Genomic DNA, 21,704 nt, shown 5'->3' on the forward strand with positions numbered 1-21,704 from the left:
TTCTCCCCAGAATGTACGAATGTGTAGAGCTGGTGTCTCCATGTGGAACCACTTAGAGTTTCCCAGTGCAAAAATAAATGTTCCCGAAGTTGGAGGAATAGGCAGGGAACACACTATTATTCCGGGAGAGAGATAGTTTAATATAAGAGGAGATACTGCAGGGTCAAGGATGAGTAGGGGATGAAACAGCAGAGGAAACTCTTCCGGAACTAGTCATTCACAGTGGACCTGCGTGGAGAGCGTGGGAGCCCAAGTTCAGGACACCAGCAGCAGACTCAACACACCAGCGCTGGAACGCGAGGTGAGCCAATCCTCAGTATCCCAAGACACCAGCGGGCAAGTGGAAAGAGGAGGCTAGAGGGAACGAGGCTTGAAACTCCGTGGGGAAAAGTTCACCAGGCTAACTAGAAGAGAGAGAGGAAAAAAGTTAAGAAAGTGACCAATACGGACACAAGTTTCTCTCTCTCCGCTCACCTCTCAAAGGCGAGCAAGACAGAGCAGGTGCCATTTTGGACATACGTCATAAGCAGGGCGACCTCAGGTCTGCACCAGCCCTGAGCCTAGCAGAAACACCGGACTCTGGGGGGAGGGGTGAAATAACAGGAGATGAGGATCTAACTTGGCAACCCAGTGGGAGACTGCAGGAGAATTGGAGCGCACACTGAGGGCAGAAGAGATTCCCTGTGTGGTCCTTGGGAAAGAGCTTCTGATCTCTGGCTCCTGTGGGTATATCTTTTGCCTGCTAACTACCTCCAATTACGTTCAGCTGTGCGGAATTACTTCCCATTTGAATCAAAAAAAGAAAGAGATATTTACCACACCTAACCTGGGAGTGTCATCTTTGACACACCCTCAACCCTGAGGAATCAAACACAGCTCTCAGTCCACACTCATCTCAAGCCTCTAAGGCTCCACTGAAAGCAGACAGTCCACTTAATATAGAGCCATAGTGTAACAAGAAAAAACACCACAGTGAAGGAACCAAATATCTCCAACATGCCAAACAACAAACGCAAAAACCGAGGTAACAAGAACAAGGAAGACACTATGATGCCCCCAAATGAAAAAGACACCCCAATTCAAGATTATGAAGCTGATGAGATAGAAGAAATGCAAGAAGCGGATCTCAAAAATTGATAAGAACATTAAGAAGTTCTCAAAAACAAATCCTTGAACTACAGAAATCTTTAATGGACAAGATAGAAAATCTCTCTCGTGAAAATGAAATATTAAGGAGGAATCAAAATGAAATGAAACAACTAGTGGAACAAGAAACTGGGATAGTGACGAGAAATCATAATGAAATGAAAAATTCAATAGATCAAATGACAAACGCATTAGAGAGCCTTAAAAACAGAATGGGCGAAGCAGAAGAGAGAATATCAGACTTAGACGACAGAGAACAGGAAAGGAAACAGGCAAACCAAAAAAAGAAGAAGAAATCAGAAATCTAAAAAATATTGTCGGGAATCTACAGGATACTATTAAAAAACCCAACATTCGGGTTCTAGGAGTTCCTGAAGGCATGGAGAGGGAGAAATGATTAGAAGGCATTTTCAGTGAGATACTAGCAGAAAATTTCCCAGGTTTGGAGAAGGACAGAGGCATCTTAGTACAGGAAGCTTATAGAACCCCTAAGAAACATGACCAAAAGAGATCCTCACCACGACATGTTGTAATCAAACTCACCACAGTGAAACACAAAGAAAAGATCCTAAAATGTGCAAGAGAGAAATGTCAGATTACTCTTAGAGGATCTCCAATTAGACTCACAGCAGACTTCTCATCAGAAACCCTACAAGCTAGAAGGGAATGGCGAGACATAGCCCAGGTACTAAGAGAGAAAAACTGCCAGCCCAGAATACTATATCCTGCAAAGCTCTCATTTGTGAATGAAGGTGATATTAAGACTTTTCATAGCAAACAGAAACTGAAAGAATTTGTCGCCACTCATCCTGCCCTGCAAAAGATGCTTAAAGATGTGTTACACACAGAAACACAGAAACATGGTCACCAATATGAAAGAAGGTAAAGGAAGGAAACCTCACAGCAAAAGATCACAGGAAGCTCGATTTCTCTTCGACATAGAATTAAACTCTGATGCTCTGTTAAAGCAATGTGTTAAAGTAATCTATTATGTTCTCTTGATGTCTCTTAAATTCTAATTGTTCAAAAACAGCTGCATTTTTATTAAGAGCTATGGGTTATTTAAATATGTGCTTATTTTCAAAGATTTGAATAATCACCTTGTAACAATGATCAAATTTGGTCTATGTTATGTCATGATTTTAAGGAATCTTATTTCAACTAGATATTTTGGATTTTGAGCCTTCTTGGCATTCTTGACAGGCATTCAAAAAATCAAATTTTCAAATAATCTGGTCTCTAAAATTTCCAGTAAATCCTGGACTTTGGTTTTTCCAGTTTGGGCCCAAGTGAAAAAATCGAAGGACCTATATCTCTCATCTTATAGAGACTCCAACTAATCAGTCTATTTGGATTATATTAGAAGGACTGTCAAGATGTGATGTGGTACCAGACTTTAAGTTTCTATAATGGAAAATGCTATTAATACAAATGTTTGAGAATTAAAAAGTCTAATGATCTTGTGTTACTAGACATGATAGTTATCTCAATGAGAAAGCCCCAGAGGCCTAAATGGTTAAATACTTGTAAAATCCTACAGGTGCTTTCAAAAATACTGTGAAGTAAGCAAGTGCCTCTTGTTGGTTGATGAGTTTATAATTTTAAACATGACGACTTAAAGTCTTTTGTCATCCACAGTTATATATGATGTGCTGCTCATAAAACGAAAGTGTTGTTGGTTCTGTGTTTAGCTGTCCTCCTATAGGTTCCCATGGACTTTTTCCAGCCACTTTTATTGTATTCAGTACTTTGGGATGGTTCTGTAAACAGATGAAGCCAATAATGTATTAACAGTACCAAATGAGAGAAAGTATGTTTAACTGAGGTGACTAAAAACAAAAAGCAATTCAAATCAATTGGCAATCTACAAAAAGAGTTAAAGATTTTAAAAGCTATTATTAAAATTGCTATATTGGTCTATTATGCTATGTTATATGTGTGTACATATTGTATGTCCACATGGGGAAATTTTATTAAGAGTTTTATTTTAAATGGGTTATAGATAAGATTGTCCATAAATTTAAGCTGCTAAAATCAATCAAAGATACATTTTAATTTGAGTGACCTGAATCTGTGTATCATATGTTTTAAACGTGTTGGTAGAAAGGAACTAAAACATTTTAGATGATTGTGCTTAAGTTTACTGGCTAAACAAACTACACCATGTTAGATATTTAAGAGGTGTTTTCAAATACATGATTCTTAAAATTTATAGAAGGCATTGGACCTTCTGGTAAATGTTTTCTTAAGTTGTTATCTAATGGTTGAAACGGTTTGCTAAGTATTCATGTAATATTGCTATTGTCAGCAAGCGATCTAGGTCTTGCTCCCTCATTTCTCTATTCTAAGCCCAACTTGTTCTTTCATTTCTCTATTCTCTTCAAGGTAGGAAACTAATTCTATTATAAATGAATCTGTAGGATGCACAATTTAATCTTTAGACCTTATAAAAGAGATGGCTAACATTTTTCTGTAATAGCATAGCCAAAATAAGAACTTAAATAATAATCTCATAGCTAGATTCACTTCGCCATCAGTGAAGTATACAGTAAGTAGAAAAAACCTCCCTTTCAGACCAAAGGGAAAGAAAGTTTTAAAGTGAGAATATAATTTTCCTCATGGGCATTGTCTACCTTAGAAAAACTACTACAGAACATGCCTGTGACTATAGACTTGTAGTTCAGGCCACCGAAGATTAGAGATGGGACACGGGCACTCCCTTGACTTGCATCCTCTGGTCTGCTTGAACACAAACGAGGAGGAAAAGAAAGCTCGGCATCAGAAGCAATGGGTGGCAGGCCTATTAATGGCTGATCTGTACAGTGATCTGCCCTCAAGGAGACCCAACAGGCCAGTCCACTGCAGTGGCTTTCAATGTGGTAAGCCTGGGCTTCAGCAGAAGTCAGCTTGTGAAGAGCCCTGGCAGCTCTGCCAAGAGTTGGATCACTGGAAATGGACCTGCCCTGGAGTCGAAGGATGCCCAGGTCAGAGCCACAGATCTTATTGGCTCTAAGCTGAAAAGCCCTTCACTCAGCCCAACTTCCAAAGTGACCACTGCAGCTGAGGAGATGGTCAAGTAGGGTCAGCAACATTGCAGGCAGAACTGTACATTTCTTGTAAGAGATGCCCCCTGCCTTTACCTGGCCAGCTCTCCTCCCAGGCCAGCCAAGGAATGAAAGTCAACAGAGTGCCTTCCCCTAGGAGGTTCACACCTCCCTTAGGATATACCCCATGTGAAGAGATAGATAGGTCTGGGCCTCTTAACTTACAAGGCCTAAAGCCCACCAGATTATTATCAAGCCCCTTCTATCAGGTTCTATTTGCCACTCAATCAGAAAAATTACTTGTAGTTTAGACAGCACCTTTCTTAGCTCCTTTAATAATGACTCTGTCCTTTGTTCTAGGCCCTGTCTAGTGCACTTGGGCCTCATTCCTTCATAATCATAACCTCTAGTCTACCACCAATGGCTCTACTCCCAACCTGTGTGTACTGATGGTCCTCTTCCCCACTTAATGCTGTATAATTGTTCAACTCTGGTAAATGCCACTCTTAGGATCCTTGATTACTATCCTCACTCTGTCTTTTATGACCTTGTCTAAATATGATCAGATACGGCAAACCTGGAAGGCTTGCATAGCCTTGGCAACTCATGACGACAGCCTAGGGTGGTTACTGGCGCCATAAACTAGAGTGTCAATTTGTTGGGTAAACAGCAGGAGCCACTGTGCACTTGATCTTCATGTGGGATCTCTGTCCTTAATGTGCTGTACATTGTGATTTAATGCTATAACTAGTACTCAAACAGTATGTTTCACTTTGTGTTTCTATGTGGGTGCAAACTCTTGAAATCTTTATACTAAATATATCTTCTGTATATAAAGATAATTGAAAATGAATCTTGAAGCAAATGGAGAGGAGACGGAGCAGGAGAGAGGAGGATTGCTGGTGGGAGGGAATTTATGGGAGGGGGAAGACACTGTAATCCATAAGCTGTACACTGGAAATTTATTTTCATTAACTAAAAGTTAAAAAAAATAAATCGAAAAAAAATAAATGTTCCCAAATAAAAAAAAACTTTCAAAACAATAAAGTCCTTCGATAATATCCAGAAAACACAATCACAGGGGCTGTGGCAATATCTGGGATTGAGTTGGCCAAAACACAAGCGGTTTCATCCAGTCATATCCGGACAAAGTGGTGTGGAATTCGTATGCAATGGACTGAGAAAAATACAGTGAAAGTGGTTTTGGAGAAAAGTAAAGTCTTTTCGTTAGGCAAGTGCATAAAATGTCATGTATACAAACAGAAATATCATGTTTGTTTGCCGCAGTTCCTATAGCTTTCTCCCTTGAAAATATGAATGTGTAGAGCTGGTTTCTCCATGTGGAACCGTGAGTGTTTCCCAGTACAAAAAATGTTCCCTAATAAAAAAAAAAAAAACTTTCAAAACAATAAAGTCCTTCGATAATATCCAGAAAACCCAAACACAGGGGCTGTGGCAATCTGGGATTGAGTTAGCCAAAAAAAAAAAACGGATATTTCCGGTTTCATCCAGTCATTTCCGGACAAAGTGGTGTGGAATTCGTATGCAATGGACCAAGAAAATCACAGTAAAAATGGTTTTGGAGAAAAGCAAAGTCTTTTCGTTAGGCAAGTGCATAAAATACCATGTATAAAAAGAGAAATATCATAATTTTTTGTCGCAGTTCCTCTAGCTTTCTCACTAGAAAATACGAATGTGTAGAGCTGGTGTCTCCATGTGGAACACATTAGAGTTTCCCAGTACAAAATTAAATGTTCCCAAATAAAAAAAATCTTTCAAAACAATAAAGTCCTTCGATAATATCCAAAAAACACAAACACAGTGGCTGTCGCAATATCTGGGATTCAGTTAGCCAAAACACAACCGGATATTTCTGGTTTCATCCACACATATCCTGACAAAGTGGTGTGGAATTCATATTTAATGGACAGACAAAATCACAGTAAAAATGGTTTTGGAGAAAAGCAAAGTCTTTTCGTAATGCAAATGCATAAAATGCCATCTACACAAACAGAAATATCATGTTTGTTTGCTGCATTTCCTATTGCTTTCTCCTTGGAAGATACGAAAGTGTAAAGCTGATGTCTCCATGTGGAACCAATTAGAGTTTCCCAGTCCAAAATTAAATGTTGCCTGATTAAAAAAAATCTTAAAAACAATAAAGTTCATCAATAATATCCAGAAAACACAAACACAGAAGCTGCGGCAACATCTGGGATTCAGTTAGCCAAAACACAACCGGATATTTCCGGTTTCATCCAGTCATATCGGAAAAGTGGTGTGCAATTCGTATGTAATGGAATGAGAAAATCACAGTAAAAATGGTTTTGGAGAAAGCAAAGACTTTTCGTTACTCTAATGCATAAAATGCCATCTACACAAACAGAAATATCATTTTTTTTGCCGCAGTTCCTCTAGCATTCTCCCTACAAAATACGAATGTGTAGAGCTGGTGTCTCCATGTGGAACCAATTAGATTCACAGTACAAAATTAAATGTTCCTTGATTAAAAAAAAAACAATAAAGTCCATTGACAATATCCAGAAAACACAAACAGAGGATCTGTGGCAATATCTGTGATTGAATTAGCCAAAACAAAACCAGATATTTCTGGTTTCATCCAGTCATATCCAGACAAAGTGCTGGGGAATTCGTATGTAATGGACTGAGAAAATTACATTAAAAATGGTTTTGGAGAAAAGCAAAGTCTTTTCGTTAGGCAAGTGCATAAAATGCCATCTACACAAACAGAAATATCATTTTTTTTTGCCGCAGTACGTCTAGCATTCTCCCTAAAAATACGAATATGTAGAGCTGTCGTCTACATGTGGAAAAAATTAGAGTTTCCCAGTACAAAATTAAATGTTCCCTGATTTAAAAAAAATCTTTCAACACAATAAAGTCCTTCCATAATATCCAGAAAACACAAACACAGAGGCTGTCCCAATATCTGGATATCAGTTAGCCAAAACACAACCAGATATGTCCGGTTTCATCCACTCATATCAGGACAAAGTGGTGTGGAATTGATATTTAATGGATAGAGAAAATCACAGTAAAAATGGTTTTGGAGAAAAGCAAAGTCTTTTCGTTAGGTAAATGCATAAATTGCCATCTACACAAACAGAAATATCATGTTTGTTTGCCGCGGTTCCTATAGCTTTCTCACTGGAAGATACTAATGTGTAAAGCTGATGTCTCCATGTGGAACCAATTAGAGTTTCCCAGTACAAAATTCAATGTTCCCTGAATAAAAAAATATTTCAACACAATAAGTCCTTTGATAATATCCAGAAAACACAAACACAGAGGCTGCGGCAGTATCTGGGATTCAGTTAGCCAAAACACAACCAGATATTTCTGGTTTCATCCAGTCATATCCGGACAAAGTGGTGTGGAATTCGTATGCAATTGACCCAGATAATCACAGTAAAAATGGTTTTGGAGGAAAGCAAATGCTTTTCGTTACGCAAGTGCATAAAATGTCATGTATACAAACAGAAATATCATGTTTGTTTGCTGCAGTTCCTCTAGGTTTCTCACTAGAAAATACGAATGTGTAGAGCTGGTGTCTCCATGTGGAACCAATTAGTTTCCCAGTACAAAATTAAATGTTCTCTGATAAAAAAAATTTCAAAACAATAAATTCCATCGATAATATCCAGAAAACACAAAGAGAAGGATCTGTGGCAATATTTGTGATTGAGTTAGCCAAAATAAAACCAGATATTTCCGGTTTCATCCAGTCATATCCGGACAAAGTGGTGGGGAATTTGTATGTAATGGACTGAGAAAATTACAGTGAAAATGGTTTTGGAGAAAAGCAAAGTCTTTTCGTTTGGCAAGTGCATAAAATGCCATCTATACAATCAGAAATATCGTGTTTGTTTTCCGCAGTTCCATTAGCTTTCTCACTAGAAAATACGAATGTGTAGAGCTGGTGTCTCCATGTGAAAACAATTAGTTTTGAAGTACAAAATTAAATGTTCCCTGATAAAAAAAATCTTTCAAAACAATAAAGTCCTTTGATAATATACAGAAAACCAAACACAGAGGCTGTCACAATATCTGGATATCAGTTAGCCAAAACACAACTGGATATTTCCGGTTTCATCCAGTAATATCCGGACAAAGTGGTGTGGAATTTATGCAATAGACAGGCAAAAACACAGTAAAAATGGTTTCGGAGAAAAGCAAAATCTTTTTGTTAGGCAAGTGCATAAAATGTCATCGATACAAACAGAAATATTATGTTTGTTTGCCGCAGTTCCTCTAGTTTTCTCCTCGAAAATACGAATGTGTAGAGCTGGTGTCTGCATGTGGAACCAATCAGAGTTTCCCAGTACAAAATTAAATGTTCCCTGATTAAAAAAAATCTTTAAAAACAATAAAGTCCATCTATAATATCCAGAAAACACAAACACAGAATCTGCGGCAATATCCGGGATTGAGTTAGCCAAAACACAACCGGATATTTCCGGTTTCATTCAGTCAAATCCGGACAAAGTGGTGTGGAATTCGTATGCAATGGTCCCAGAAAATCACAATAAATATGTTTTGGGGTAAAGCAAAGTCTTTTCGTTAGGCAAGTGTATAAAATGTCATCTATACATGCAGAAATATCATGTTTGTTTGCCGCAGTTCCTCAAGTTTTCTCGCTAGAAAATACGAATGTGTAGAGCTTGTGTCCCCATGTGGAACCAATCAGAGTTTCCCAGTACAAAATTAAATGTTCCTTGATAAAAAAAAACAATAAAAACCATAAAGTCCATCGATCATATCCAGAAAGCACAAACACAGAGGCTGCGTCAATATCTGGGATTCGGTTAGCCAAAAAAATACGGATATTTCTGGTTTCATCCACTCATTTCCGGACAAAGTGGTGTGCAATTCCTATGCAATGGAAAGATAAAATCACAGTAAAAAAGGTTTTGGAGAAAAGCAAAGTCTTTTCATTAGGCAAATGCATAAAATGCCATTTCCACAAACAAAATGTAATGTTTGTATGCCGCAGTTCCTCTAGCATTCTACCTGGAAGATACGAATGTGTAAACCTGATGTCTCCATGTGGAACGAATCAGAGTTTCTCAGTACAAAATTAAATGTTTCCTGATAAAAAAAAAATCTTTCAAAGCAATAAAGTCCTTTGATTTTATCCAGAAAACACAAACACAGAGGCTGTCGCAATATCTGGATATCACTTAGCCAAAACACAACCGGATATTTCAAGTTTTCGTTAGGCAATTCCATAAAATGCCATCTATACAAACAGAAATATCAAGTTTGTTTGCTGCAGTTCCTTTAGATTTATCCCGAGAATATATGAAAGTGCAGAGCTGATGTCTCCATGAGGAACCAAATAGAGTTTCCCAAATCAAAATTAAATGTTCTCTGATAAAGAAAAAAAATTTCAGAACAATAAAGTCCTTCGATAATATCCAGAAAACACAAACACAGAGGCTGTTGCAATAACTGGGATTCAGTTAGCCAAAACAAAACCGGATATTTCAAGTTTTATCCAGTCATATCCGGACAAAGTGGTGTGTAATTCGTATGCAATGGACAGACAAACTCACAGTAAAAATGGTTTTGGAGAAAAGCAAAGTCTTTTCGTTAGGTAAGTGCCTAAAATATCATGTATACAAACAGAAATATCATGTTTGTTTGCCGTATTTCCTCTAGATTTCTCCATAGAAAAGACGAATGTGTAGAGCTGGTGTCTCCATGTGGAACCAGTGAGTGTTTCCCAGTACAAAATTAAATGTTCCCTGATAAAAAAAAAAAACTTTCAAAACAATAAAATCCTTCGATAATATCCAGAAAACACAAACACAGGGGCTGTGGCAATTTTGGATTGAATTAGCCAAAACACAATCAGATATTTTCGCTATCATCCAGTCATATCCAGAAAAGTGGTGTGGAATGCGTATGCAATAGACAGAGAATTACAGTGAAAGTGGTATTGGAGAAAAGCAAAGTCCTTTCGTTAGTCAAGTGCATAAAATGTCATGAATACAAACAGAAATATCATGTTTGTTTGCCACAGTTCCTCTAGTTTTCTCCTAGAAAATATGAATGTGTAGAGTTAGTGTGTCCATGTGGAACCACTGAGTGTTTCCCAGTACAAAATTAAATGTTCCCTGATAAAAAAACCTTTCAAAACAATAATGATCTTTGATAATATCCAGAAAACACAAACACAGAGGCTGTCGCAATATCTGGGATTCAGTTAGCCAAAACACAACCGGATATTTCTGGTTTCATTCACTCATATCCGGACAAAATGGTATGGAATGCGTTTGCAATGGCCGAGATAATCACAGTGAAAATGGTTATGGAGAAAAGCAAAGTCTTTTTGTTAGGCAAGTGCATAAAATGTCATGTATACAAACAGAAATATCATGTTTGTTTGCCACAGTTCCTCTAGCTTTCTCCCTAGAAAATGCGAAGGTGTAGAGCTTCTGTATCCATGTGGAACCACTAAGTGTTTCGCAGTACAAAATCAAATGTTCCCTGATAAAAAAAAAAAACTTTCAAAACAGTAAAGCCCATCGATAATATCCAGAAAACTCAAACACAGGGGCTGCGGCAATATCAGGGATACAGATAGCCAAAACACAACCGCAATCTTTCCGGTTTCATCAGTGATATCCGGACAATTCGTGTGGAATTCGTATGCAATGGACCGAGAATATCACAATAAAAATGATTTTGGAGAAAAGCAAAATCTTTTCTTTATGCAAGTGCATAAAATATCATGTATACAAACGTAGAATCATGTTTGTTGGCCGCAGTTCCTCTAGCTTTCTCCAAGAAAATACGAATGTTTGGAGCTGGTGTCTGCATGTGGAACTAATTAGAGTTTCGCAGTACAATATTAACTGTTCCCTGATTAAAAAAAACTTTCAAAACAATAAATTCTATCGATAATATCTAGAAATCACAAACACAGGGGCTGTGGCAATTTCTGGGATTGAGTTCGCCAAAACACAAGCAGATATTTCCGGTATCATCCTGTCATATCGGTACAAAGTTGTGTGGATTCGTATCTAATGGATTCAGAAAATTACAGTGTAAATGGTTTTGGAGAAAAGCAAAGTCTTATCATTAGGTAAGTGCAAAAAATTTCATGTATACAAACAGAAATATCATGATTGTTTGCCGCAGTTCCTCTAGGTTTCTCCTAGAAAATACAAATGTGTAGAGCTGGTGTCTCCATGTGGAACCAATTAGAGTTTCCCAGTACAAAATTAAATGTTCCCTGATAAAAAAAAACTTTCAAAACTAAAAAGTCCTTCGATAATATCCAGAAAACAGAAACACAAAGGCTGTCGCAATATCTGGGATACAGTTAGCAAAAACACAACCGCATATTTTGGTTTCATCCACTCATATCCAGACAAAGTGGTGTGGAATTCGAATGCAATGGTATGAGAAAATCACAGTAAAAATGGTTTTGGAGAAAAGCAAAGTCTTTTCGTTAGGCACGTGCATAAAATGCCATCTATAGAAACAGAAATATCATGTTTGTTTGCCGCAGTTCCTCTAGCTTTCTCTCTAAAAATACGAATGTGTAGAGTTGGTGTCTCCATGTGGAACCAGTGAGTGTATCCCAGTACAAAATTAAATGATCCTTGATAAAAAAAACTTTCAAATAATAATGTACATTGATAATATCCAGAAAACACAAACCCACTGGCTGTGGCAATATCTGGGGTTCAGTTAGCCAAAACACAACCGCATATTTCCGAATTCATCCAGTCTTATCCGGACAAAGTGGTGTGGAATTCGTATGCAATGGACCGAGATAATCACAGTGAAAATGGTTTTGGAGAAAAGCAATGTCTTTTCGTTAGGCAGGTGCATAAAATGACATCTATATAAACAGAAATATCATGATTGTTTGCCGCAGTTCCTCTAGCTTTCTCGCTATAAAATATGAATGTGTAGAGCTGGTGTCTCCATGTGCAACCACTGAGTGTTTCCCAGTAGAAAACTAAATGTTTCCTGATAAAAAAAACTTTCAAAACAATAAATTCCATCGATAATATCCAGAAAACACAAAGAGAAGGATCTGTGGCAATATCTGGGATTCAGTTAGCCAAAACACAACCGGATATTTCCCCTTTCATCCAGTTATATCCGGACAAAGTGGTGTGTAATTCGTATGCAATGGACTGAGAAAATCACAGTAAAAATGGTTTTGGAGAAAAGCAAAGTCTTTTCGTCAGGCAAGTGCATAAAATGCCATCTATATAAACAGAAACATGATTGTTTGCCGCAGTTCCTCTAGCTTTCTCAGTAGAATATACAACTGTGTATAGCTGGTGTCCCCATGTGGAACCAATTAGAGTTTCCGAGTAGAAAATTAAATGTTTCCTGATTAAAAAAATACTTTCAAAACAATGAAGTCCTTCGATATTATCCAGAAAACACAAACACAGGGGCTGTGGCAATATCTGGGATTGAGTTAGCCAAAACAAAAGCGGATATTTCCGGTTCATCCAGTCATATCCGGACAATGTGGTGTGCAATTCGTATGCAATAGACAGAGAAAATTACAGTGAAAATTGTTTTGGAGAAAAGCAAAGTCTTTTTGTTAGGCAAGTGCATAAAATGTCATGTATACAAATAGAAATATCGTGATTGTTTGCCGCAGTTCCTCTAGCTTTCTCGCTAAAAAATACGAATGTGTAGAGCTGGTGTCACCATGTGGAACCACTGAGTGTTTCCCAGTACAAAACTAAATGTTTCCTGATAAAAAAAATTTTCAAAACAATAAAGTCCTTCGATAATATCCAGAAAACACAAACACAGAATCTGTGGCAATATCGGGGATTGAGTTAGCCAAAACAAAACCGGATATTTCCAGTTTCATCCAGTCATATCCGGACAAAGTGATGTGGAACTTAAGAAATAGACAAACAGAATCACAATAAGTATGGTTTTGGAAAAAGCAAAGTATTTTCATTAGGCAAGAGGATAAAATGCCATATATTCAAACAGAAATATTATGTTTGTTTGCCGCAGTTCCTCTAGTTTTCTCCTAGAAAATACGAATGTGCAGAGCTGGTGTCTCCATGTGGAACCAATCAGAGTTTCCCAGTACAAAATTAAATGTTCAGCTGGCGCTGTGGCTTAACAGGCTAATCCTCCACCTTGCGGTGCCGGCACACCAGATTCTAGTCCCGGTTGGGGCGCCGGATTCTAGCCCGGTTGCCCCTCTTCCAGGCCAGCTCTCTGCAATGGCCCGGGAAGGTAGTAGAGGATGGCCCAAGTGCTTGGGCCCTGCACCCGCATGGGAGACCAGGAGAAGCACCTGGCTCCTGCCTTCGGATCAGCGAGATGCGCCGGCTGCAGCGGCCATTGGAAGGTGAAACAACGACAAAAAGGAAGACCTTTCTCTCTGTCTCTCTCTCTCACTATCCACTCTGCCTGTCAAAAAAAAAATTAAATGTTCCCTGAAAAAAATAACTTTAAAAACAATAAATTCCATCGATAATATCCAGAAAACACAAACATAGATGCTGCGGCAATATCTGGGATTCAGTTACCCAAAAGAAAACCGTATATTTCCGGTTTCATCCAGTCATATCCAGACAAATTGGTGTGGAATTCATATGCAATGGACAGACAAAATCACAATAAAAATGTTTTGGGGGAAAGCAAAGTCTTTTCTTTAGGCAAGTGCATAAAATGTCATCTATACAAGCAGAAATATCATGTTTTTTTGCCGCAGTTCCTCTAGCTTTCTCGCTAGGAAATACTAAGGTGTAGAGCTTGTGTCTCCATGTGGATCCAATTAGTTTCCCAGTATAAAATTAAATGTTCCCTGATGAAAAAAAAATCTTTCAACACAATAAAGTCCTTCGATAATATCCAGAAAACACAAACACATAGGCTGTCGCAATATCTGGATATCAGTTAGCCAAAACACAACCGGATATTTCCGGTTTCATCCTGTCATATCCGGACAAAGTGGTGTGGAATTCGTATGCAATGGACAGACAAAATCACAGTAAAAATGGTTTTGGAGAAAAGCAAAGACTTTTCGATAGGCAAGTGCATAATATGTCATCTATAGAAGCAGAAATATCATGATTGTTTGCCACAGTTACTCTAGCTTTTTCGCTAGAAAATATGAATGTGTAGAGCTGGTGTCTGCATGTGGAACCAGTGAGTGTTTCCCAGTACAAAATTAAATGTTCCCTGATAAATAAATCTTTCAAAACAATAAAGTCCTTCGATAATATCCAGAAAACAGAAACACAAAGGCTGTAGCAATATCTGGATATCAGTTAGCCAAAACACAACCGGATATTTCCGGTTTCATCCAGTCATATGCGAACAAATTGGTGTGGAATTCGTATGCAATGGACCCAGAAAATCACAGTAAAAATGGTTTTGGAGAAAAGCAAAATCTTTTCATTAGGCAAGTGCATAAAATGTCATGTATACAAACAGAAATATCATATTTGTTTGCCACAGTTCCTCCAAATTTCTCCTAGAAAATACGAATGTGTAGAGCTGGTGTCTCCATGTGGAACCAACTAGAGTTTCCCAGTACAAAATTCAATGTTCCCTGATAAAAAAAAATTTCAAAACAATAAAGTCCATCAATCATATCCAGAAAACACAAACACAGGCTCTTCGGCAATATCTGGGTTTCAGTTAGCCAAAACAACCGGATATTTCTGGTTTCATCCACTCATATACGGACAAAGTGGTGTGCAATTCGTATGCAATGGATAGACAAAATCACAATAAAAATGGCTTTGGAGAAAAGCAAAGTCTTTTTGTTATTCAAGTGCATAAAGTGTCAGGTATACAAACAGAAATATTATGTTTGTTTGCCACAGTTCCTCTTGATTTCTCCCTAGAAAATATGAATGTGTAGAGCTGGTGTCACCATGCGGAACCAATTAGTGTTTCCCAGTACAAAACTAAATGTTCCCTGATAAAAAACATTCAAAACAATAAAGTCCTTTGATTATATCCAGAAAACACAAACACAGAATCTGTGGCAATATCGGGGATTGAGTTAGCCAAAACAAAACTGGATATTTCCAGTTTCATCCAGTCATATCCGGACAAAGTGATGTGTAATTTATGAAATAGACAAACAAAATCACAGTAAAAATGGTTTTGGAGAAAACCAAAGTCTTTTCGTTAGGCAAGTTCTTAAAATGTCATTGATACAAACAGATATATTATGTTTGTTTGCTGCAGTACCTCTAGTTTTCTCCTAGAAAATACGAATGTGCAGAGCTGGTGTCTCCATGTGGAACCAATCAGAGTTTCCCAGTACAAAATTAAATGTTCAGCTGGCGCTGTGGCTTAACAGGCTAATCCTCCACCTTGCGGTGCCGGTACACCAGGTTCTACTTCTGGTTGAGGTGCCGGATTCTAGCCCGGTTGCCCCGCTTCCAGGCCAGCTCTCTGCAATGGCCCGGGAAGGCAGTGGAGGATGGCCCAAGTGCTTGGGCCCTGCACCCGCATGGGAGACCAGGAGAAGCACCTGGCTCCTGCCTTCGGATCAGCGAGATGTGCCGGCTGCAGCGGCCATTGGAAGGTGAACCAACGACAAAAAGGAAGACCTTTATTTCTGTCTCTCTCTCTCACTATTCACTCTGCCTGTCAAAAAAAAATTAAATGTTCCCTGATAAAAAAAAAAAAAACTTTAAAAACAATAAATTCCATCGATAATATCCAGAAAACTCAAACACAGAGGCTGCGGCAATATCTGGGATTCAGTTACCCAAAACAAAACCGTATATTTCCGGTTTCATCCAGTCATATCCAGACAAATTGGTGTGGAATTCATATGGAATGGACAGACAAAATCACAATAAAAATGTTTTGGGGAAAGCAAAGTCTTTTCGATAGGCAAGTGCATAATATGTCATCTATAGAAGCAGAAATATCATGATTGTTTGCCACAGTTCCTCTAGCTTTTTCGCTAGAAAATACAAATGTGTAGAGCTGGTGTCTGCATGTGGAACCAGTGAGTGTTTCCCAGTACAAAATTAAATGTTCCCTGATAAATAAATCTTTCAAAACAATAAAGTCCTAAGATAATATCCAGAAAACAGAAACACAAAGGCTGTAGCAATATCTGGATATCAGTTAGGCAAAACACAATCGGATATTTCCGGTTTCATCCAGTCATATGCGGACAAATTGGTGTGGAATTCGTATGCAATGGACCCAGAAAATCACAATAAAAATGTTTTTGAGAAAAGCAAAGTCTTTTCGTTAGGCAAGATCATAATATGTCATCTATACAAGTAGAAATATCATGTTTGTTTGCCGCAGTTCCTCTAGATATCTCTATACAAAATACGAATGTGTAGAGCTGATGTCTCCATGTGGAAATAGTGAGTGCTTCCCAGTACAAAATTAAATGTTCACTGACAAAAAAAAAAACTTTCAAAACAATAAAGTCCATCGCTAATATCCAGAAAACAAAGACAGCCTCTTTGGCAATATCTGGGTTTCAGTTAGCCAAAACAGAACCGGATATTTCCGGTTTCATCCACTCATATACGGACAAAATGTGGGGGAATTCGTATGCAATGGACAGACAAAATCACAGTAAAAATCGTTTTGGAGAAAAGCAAAGGCTTTTCGTTAGGCAAGTGCATAAAATGTCATGCATACAAACAGAAATATCATGTTTGTTTGCCGCAGTTCCTCTAGGGTTCTCGTTAGAAAATACGAAGGTGCAGAATAGTTTCTCCATGTGAAACCAGTGAGTGTTTCTCATTAGGAAATTAAATGTTCCCTTATAAAAAAAAAAACTTTCAAAACCATAAAGTGTGGATATTATCCAGAAAACACAAACACAGAGGCTGTTGCAATATGTGGGATTGAGTTAGCCAAAACACATCCGCATATTTCCGGTTTCATGCAGTCATATCCGGAAAGAGTAGTATGCAATTGGTATGCAATGGACCGAGAAAATCACAGTAAAAATGGTTTTGGAGAAAAGCAAAGTCTTTTCATTAGGCAATTGCAAAAAATGACATGTATACAAACAGAAATATCATGTTTGTTTGCCGCAGTTCTTCTAGCTTTCTCCTAGAAAATACGAATGTGTACAGCTGGTGTCTCCATGTGGAACCACTGAGTGTTTCCCAGTAAAAAATTAAATGTTCCCTGATAAAAAAAAACTTTCAAAACAATAAAGTCCATTGATAATATCCAGAAAACACAAACACAGGCTCTTCGGCAATATCTGGGTTTCAGTTAGCCAAAACAGAACCGCATATTTCCGGTTTCATCCACTCATATATGGACAAAGTGGTGTGCAATTCATGTGCAATGGAGAGACAAAATCACAATAAAAATGGTTTTGGAGAAAAGCAAAGTCTTTTTGTTAGGCAAGTGCATAAAATGTCGTGTATACAAACAGAAATATTATGTTAGTTTGCCGCAGTTCCTCTAGATTTCTCCCTAAAAAATACGAATGTGTAGAGCTGGTGTCACCATGTGGAACCAATCAGTTTCCCAGTACAAAATTAAATGTTCCCTAATAAAAAAATCATTCAAAACAATAAATTCCATCGATAATATCCAGAAAACACAAACACAGGGGCTGCGGCAATATCTGGGATTGAGTTAGCCAAAACAGAAGCGGATATTTCCGGTTTCATCCAGTGATATCCGGACAAAGTGGTGTGGGATTCATATGTTATTGACTGAGAAAATCACAGTAAAAATGGTTTTGGAGAAGAGCAAAGTCTTTTCGTTAGCCTAATGCATAAAATGCCAACTACACAAACAGAAATATCATTTTTGTTTGCCGCAGTTCCTCTAGCTTTCTCCCTAGAAAATACGAATGTGTAGAGCTGGTGTCTCCATGTGGAAGCAATTAGTTTCCCAGTACAAAATTAAATGTTCCCTTATTAAAAAATCTTTCAAAACAATAAAGTCCTTCGATTATATCCAGAAAATACAAACACAGATGCAGTCGCAATATCAGGATATGAGATAGCAAAAACAAAACCGGATATTTCCGGTTTCATCCAGTCATATCCGGACAAAGTGGTATGGAATTCATATGCAATGGACAGGCAAAATCACAGTAAAAATGGTTTTGGAGAAAAGCAAACTCTTTCCGTACGCAAGTGCATAAAATGTCATCTATACAAGCAGAAATATCATGTGTGTTTACCGCAGTTCCTCTAGCTTTCTCGCTAGAAAATACGAATGTGTAGAGCTGGTGTCTCCATGTGGATCCAATTAGTTTCCCAGTACAAAATTAAATGTTCCCTGATAAAAAAACATTCAACACAATAAAGTCCTTTGATAATATCCAGAAAACACAAACACAGAAGCTGTCGTAATATTGGGATTGAGTTACCCAAAACAAAACCAGATATTTCCGGTTTCATCCAGTCACATCCGGACAAAGTGGTGTGGAATTCGTATGTAATGGACTGAGAAAATTACAGTGAAAATAGTTTTGGAGAAAAGCAAAATCCTTTCGTTAGGCAAGTGCGTATAATGCCATCTATACAAACAGAAATATCATGATTGTTTGCCACAGTTCCTCTACCTTTCTCCCCAGAAAATATGAATGTGTGGAGCTGGTGTCTCCATGTGAAACCAATTAGAGTTTCCCAGTACAAAATTAAATGTTCCCTGATTAAAAAAACTTTCAAAACAATAATGTCCACTGATAATATCCAGAAAACACAACACAGGGGCTGTGGAAATATTTGGGATTGAGTTAGCCAAAACACAAGCGGATATTGCCAGGTTCCATCCAGTCATATCAGGACAAAGTGGTGTGCAATTCGTATGCAATGGAGAGACAAAATCACAGTAAAAGTGGTTTTGGAGAAAAGCAAAGTCTTTTGGTTAGGCATGTGAATAAACTGCCAGCTATACAAACAGAAATATCATGTTTGTTTGCCGCAGTTCCTCTAGCTTTCTCACTGGAAAATAGGAATGTGTAGAGCTGGTGTCTCCATGTGGAACCAATTAGAGTTCCCCAGTACAAAAGTACATGTTCCCTGATAAAAAACAAACAAAAAAACATTCAAAACAATAAAGTCCATTGATAATATCCAGAAAACACAAACACAGGTGCTGTAGCAATATCCGGTATTCAGTTAGCCAAAAAACGGGATATTACCAGTTTCATCCAGTCATATCCGGACAAAGTGGTGTGGAATTCGAACGCAATAGACCAAGAAAATCACAGTAAAAATGGTTTTGGAGAAAAGCAAAGTCTTTTCCTTAGGCAAGTGCATAAAATGTCATGTATACAAACAGAAATATCATGTTTGTTTGCCGCAGTTCCTCTAGCTTTCTCCTAGAAAATACGAATGTGTAGAGCTGGTGTCTCCATGTGGAAACAATTAGAGTTTCCCAGTAAAAAATTAAATGTTCCCTGATTAAAAAAATTTTTCAAAACAATAAAGTCCATTGATAATATCCAGAAAGCACAAAAACACGAGCTGTGGCAATATTTGGGATTCAGTTAGCCAAAACAAAAGCGGATATTTCCGGTTTCATCCAGTCATATCTGGACAAATTGGTCTGGAATTCTTATGAAATGGACCGAGAAAATCAGAGTAAAAATGGTTCTGGAGAAAAGCAAAGTTTTTCGTTAGGCAAGTGCATAAAATGCCATGTATACAAACAGAATTATCGTGTTTATTCGCCGCAGTTCCTCTAGCTGTCTCACTAGAAAATACGAATGTGTAGAGCTGGTTTCTGCATGTGGAACGAATTAGAGTTTCCCAGTACAAAATTAAATTTTCCCTGAAAAAAAACATTCAGAACAATAAAGTCCTTCGATAATATCCAGAAAACACAAACACAGAGGCTGTGGCAGTATCTGGGATTCAGTTAGCTAAAACACAAGCAGATATTTCCAGTTTCATCCAGTCGTATCCGGACAAAGTGGTGTAATTCCTATGCAATGGACCGAGAAAATCACAGTAAAATGGTTTTGTAGAAAAGCAAAGTCCTTTCATTAGGCAAGTGCATAAAATGTAATGTATACAAGCAGAAATATCATGTTTGTTCGCCACAGTTCCTCTAGCTTTCTCGCTAGAAAATACGAATGTGTAGTGCTGGTTTCTGCATGTGGAACGAATTAGAGTTTCCCAGTACAAAATTAAATTTTCCCTGAAAAAAAAAACATTCAACACAATAAAGTCCTTCGATAATATCCAGAAAACACAAACACAGAGGCTGTCGCAATATCTGGGATTCAGTTAGCTAAAACACAAGCGGATATTTCCAGTTTCATCCAGTCATATCCGGACAAAGTGGTGTAATTCCTATGCAATGGACCAAGAAAATCACAGTAAAATGGTTTTGTAGAAAAGAAAAGTCCTTTCGTTAGGCAAGTGCATAAAATGCAATGTATACAAGCAGAAATATCATGTTTGTTTGCCACAGTTCCTCTAGCTTTCAAGCTAGAAAATACAAATATGTAGAACTGGTTTCTGCATGTGGAACCACTGAGTGTTTCCCAGTACAAAATTAAATGTTCCGTGATAAAAAAAAAAAAGTTTCAACAATATATATATATATATATATATATATATATATTCCCTGATAAAAAAACAAAGTCCTTTGATAATAACCAGAAAACACAAACACAGTGGCTGTGGCAATATCTGGGATTGAGTTAGCCAAAACAAAACCGGATATTTCCGGTTTCATCCAGTCGTATCCGGAAAAATTGTGTGAAATTCGTATGCAATAAACTGAGAAAATCGCAGTGAAAATGGTTTTGGAGAAAAGCCAAGTCTTTTGGTTATTCATGTGGATAAACTGCCAGCTATACAAACAGAAATATCATGATTGTTTGCCGAAGTTCCTTTACATTTCTCCCCAGTAATACGAATGTGTAGAGCTGGTGTCTCCATGTGGAACATAGAGTTTTTCCCAGTGCAGAATTAATGTTCCCTGATAAAAAAAAATTTTCAAAACAATAATATCCATTGATAATATCCAGAAAACACAAAAACAGGGGCTGTGGCAATATCTGGGATTGAGTTAGCCGAAACATAACCGGATATTTCAGGTTTAAATCAGTCATATCTGGACAAAGTGGTTTGGAATTTTTATGCAATTGACTGAGGCAATCACAGTAAAAATGGTTTTGGAGAAAAGGAAAGTCTTTTCGTTAGGCAAGTGCATAAAATGCCATCTATATAAAGAGAAATACTATGATTGTTTGCTGCAGTTCCTCTAGCTTTCTTGCTAGGAAATACGAATGTGTAGAGCTGGTGTCTCCATGTGGATCCACGGAGTGTTTCCCAGGAAAAAACTAAATGTTTCCTGATAAAAAACCTTTCAAAACAATAAAGTCCTTCCATAATATCCAGAAAAGAGAAACACAGGGGCTGTCACAATATCTGGGATTGAGTTAGCTAAAACACAAGCGGATATTTTCGGTTTCATCCATCATATCCTGACAAAGTCGTGTGGAATACTTATGCCATGGACTGAGAAAATTTACAGTGAAAGTGGTTTTGGAGAAAAGTT

This window comes from Lepus europaeus, chromosome 21 (genome assembly GCF_033115175.1).
Source record: "Lepus europaeus isolate LE1 chromosome 21, mLepTim1.pri, whole genome shotgun sequence".
NCBI classification, from domain to species: domain Eukaryota; kingdom Metazoa; phylum Chordata; class Mammalia; order Lagomorpha; family Leporidae; genus Lepus; species Lepus europaeus.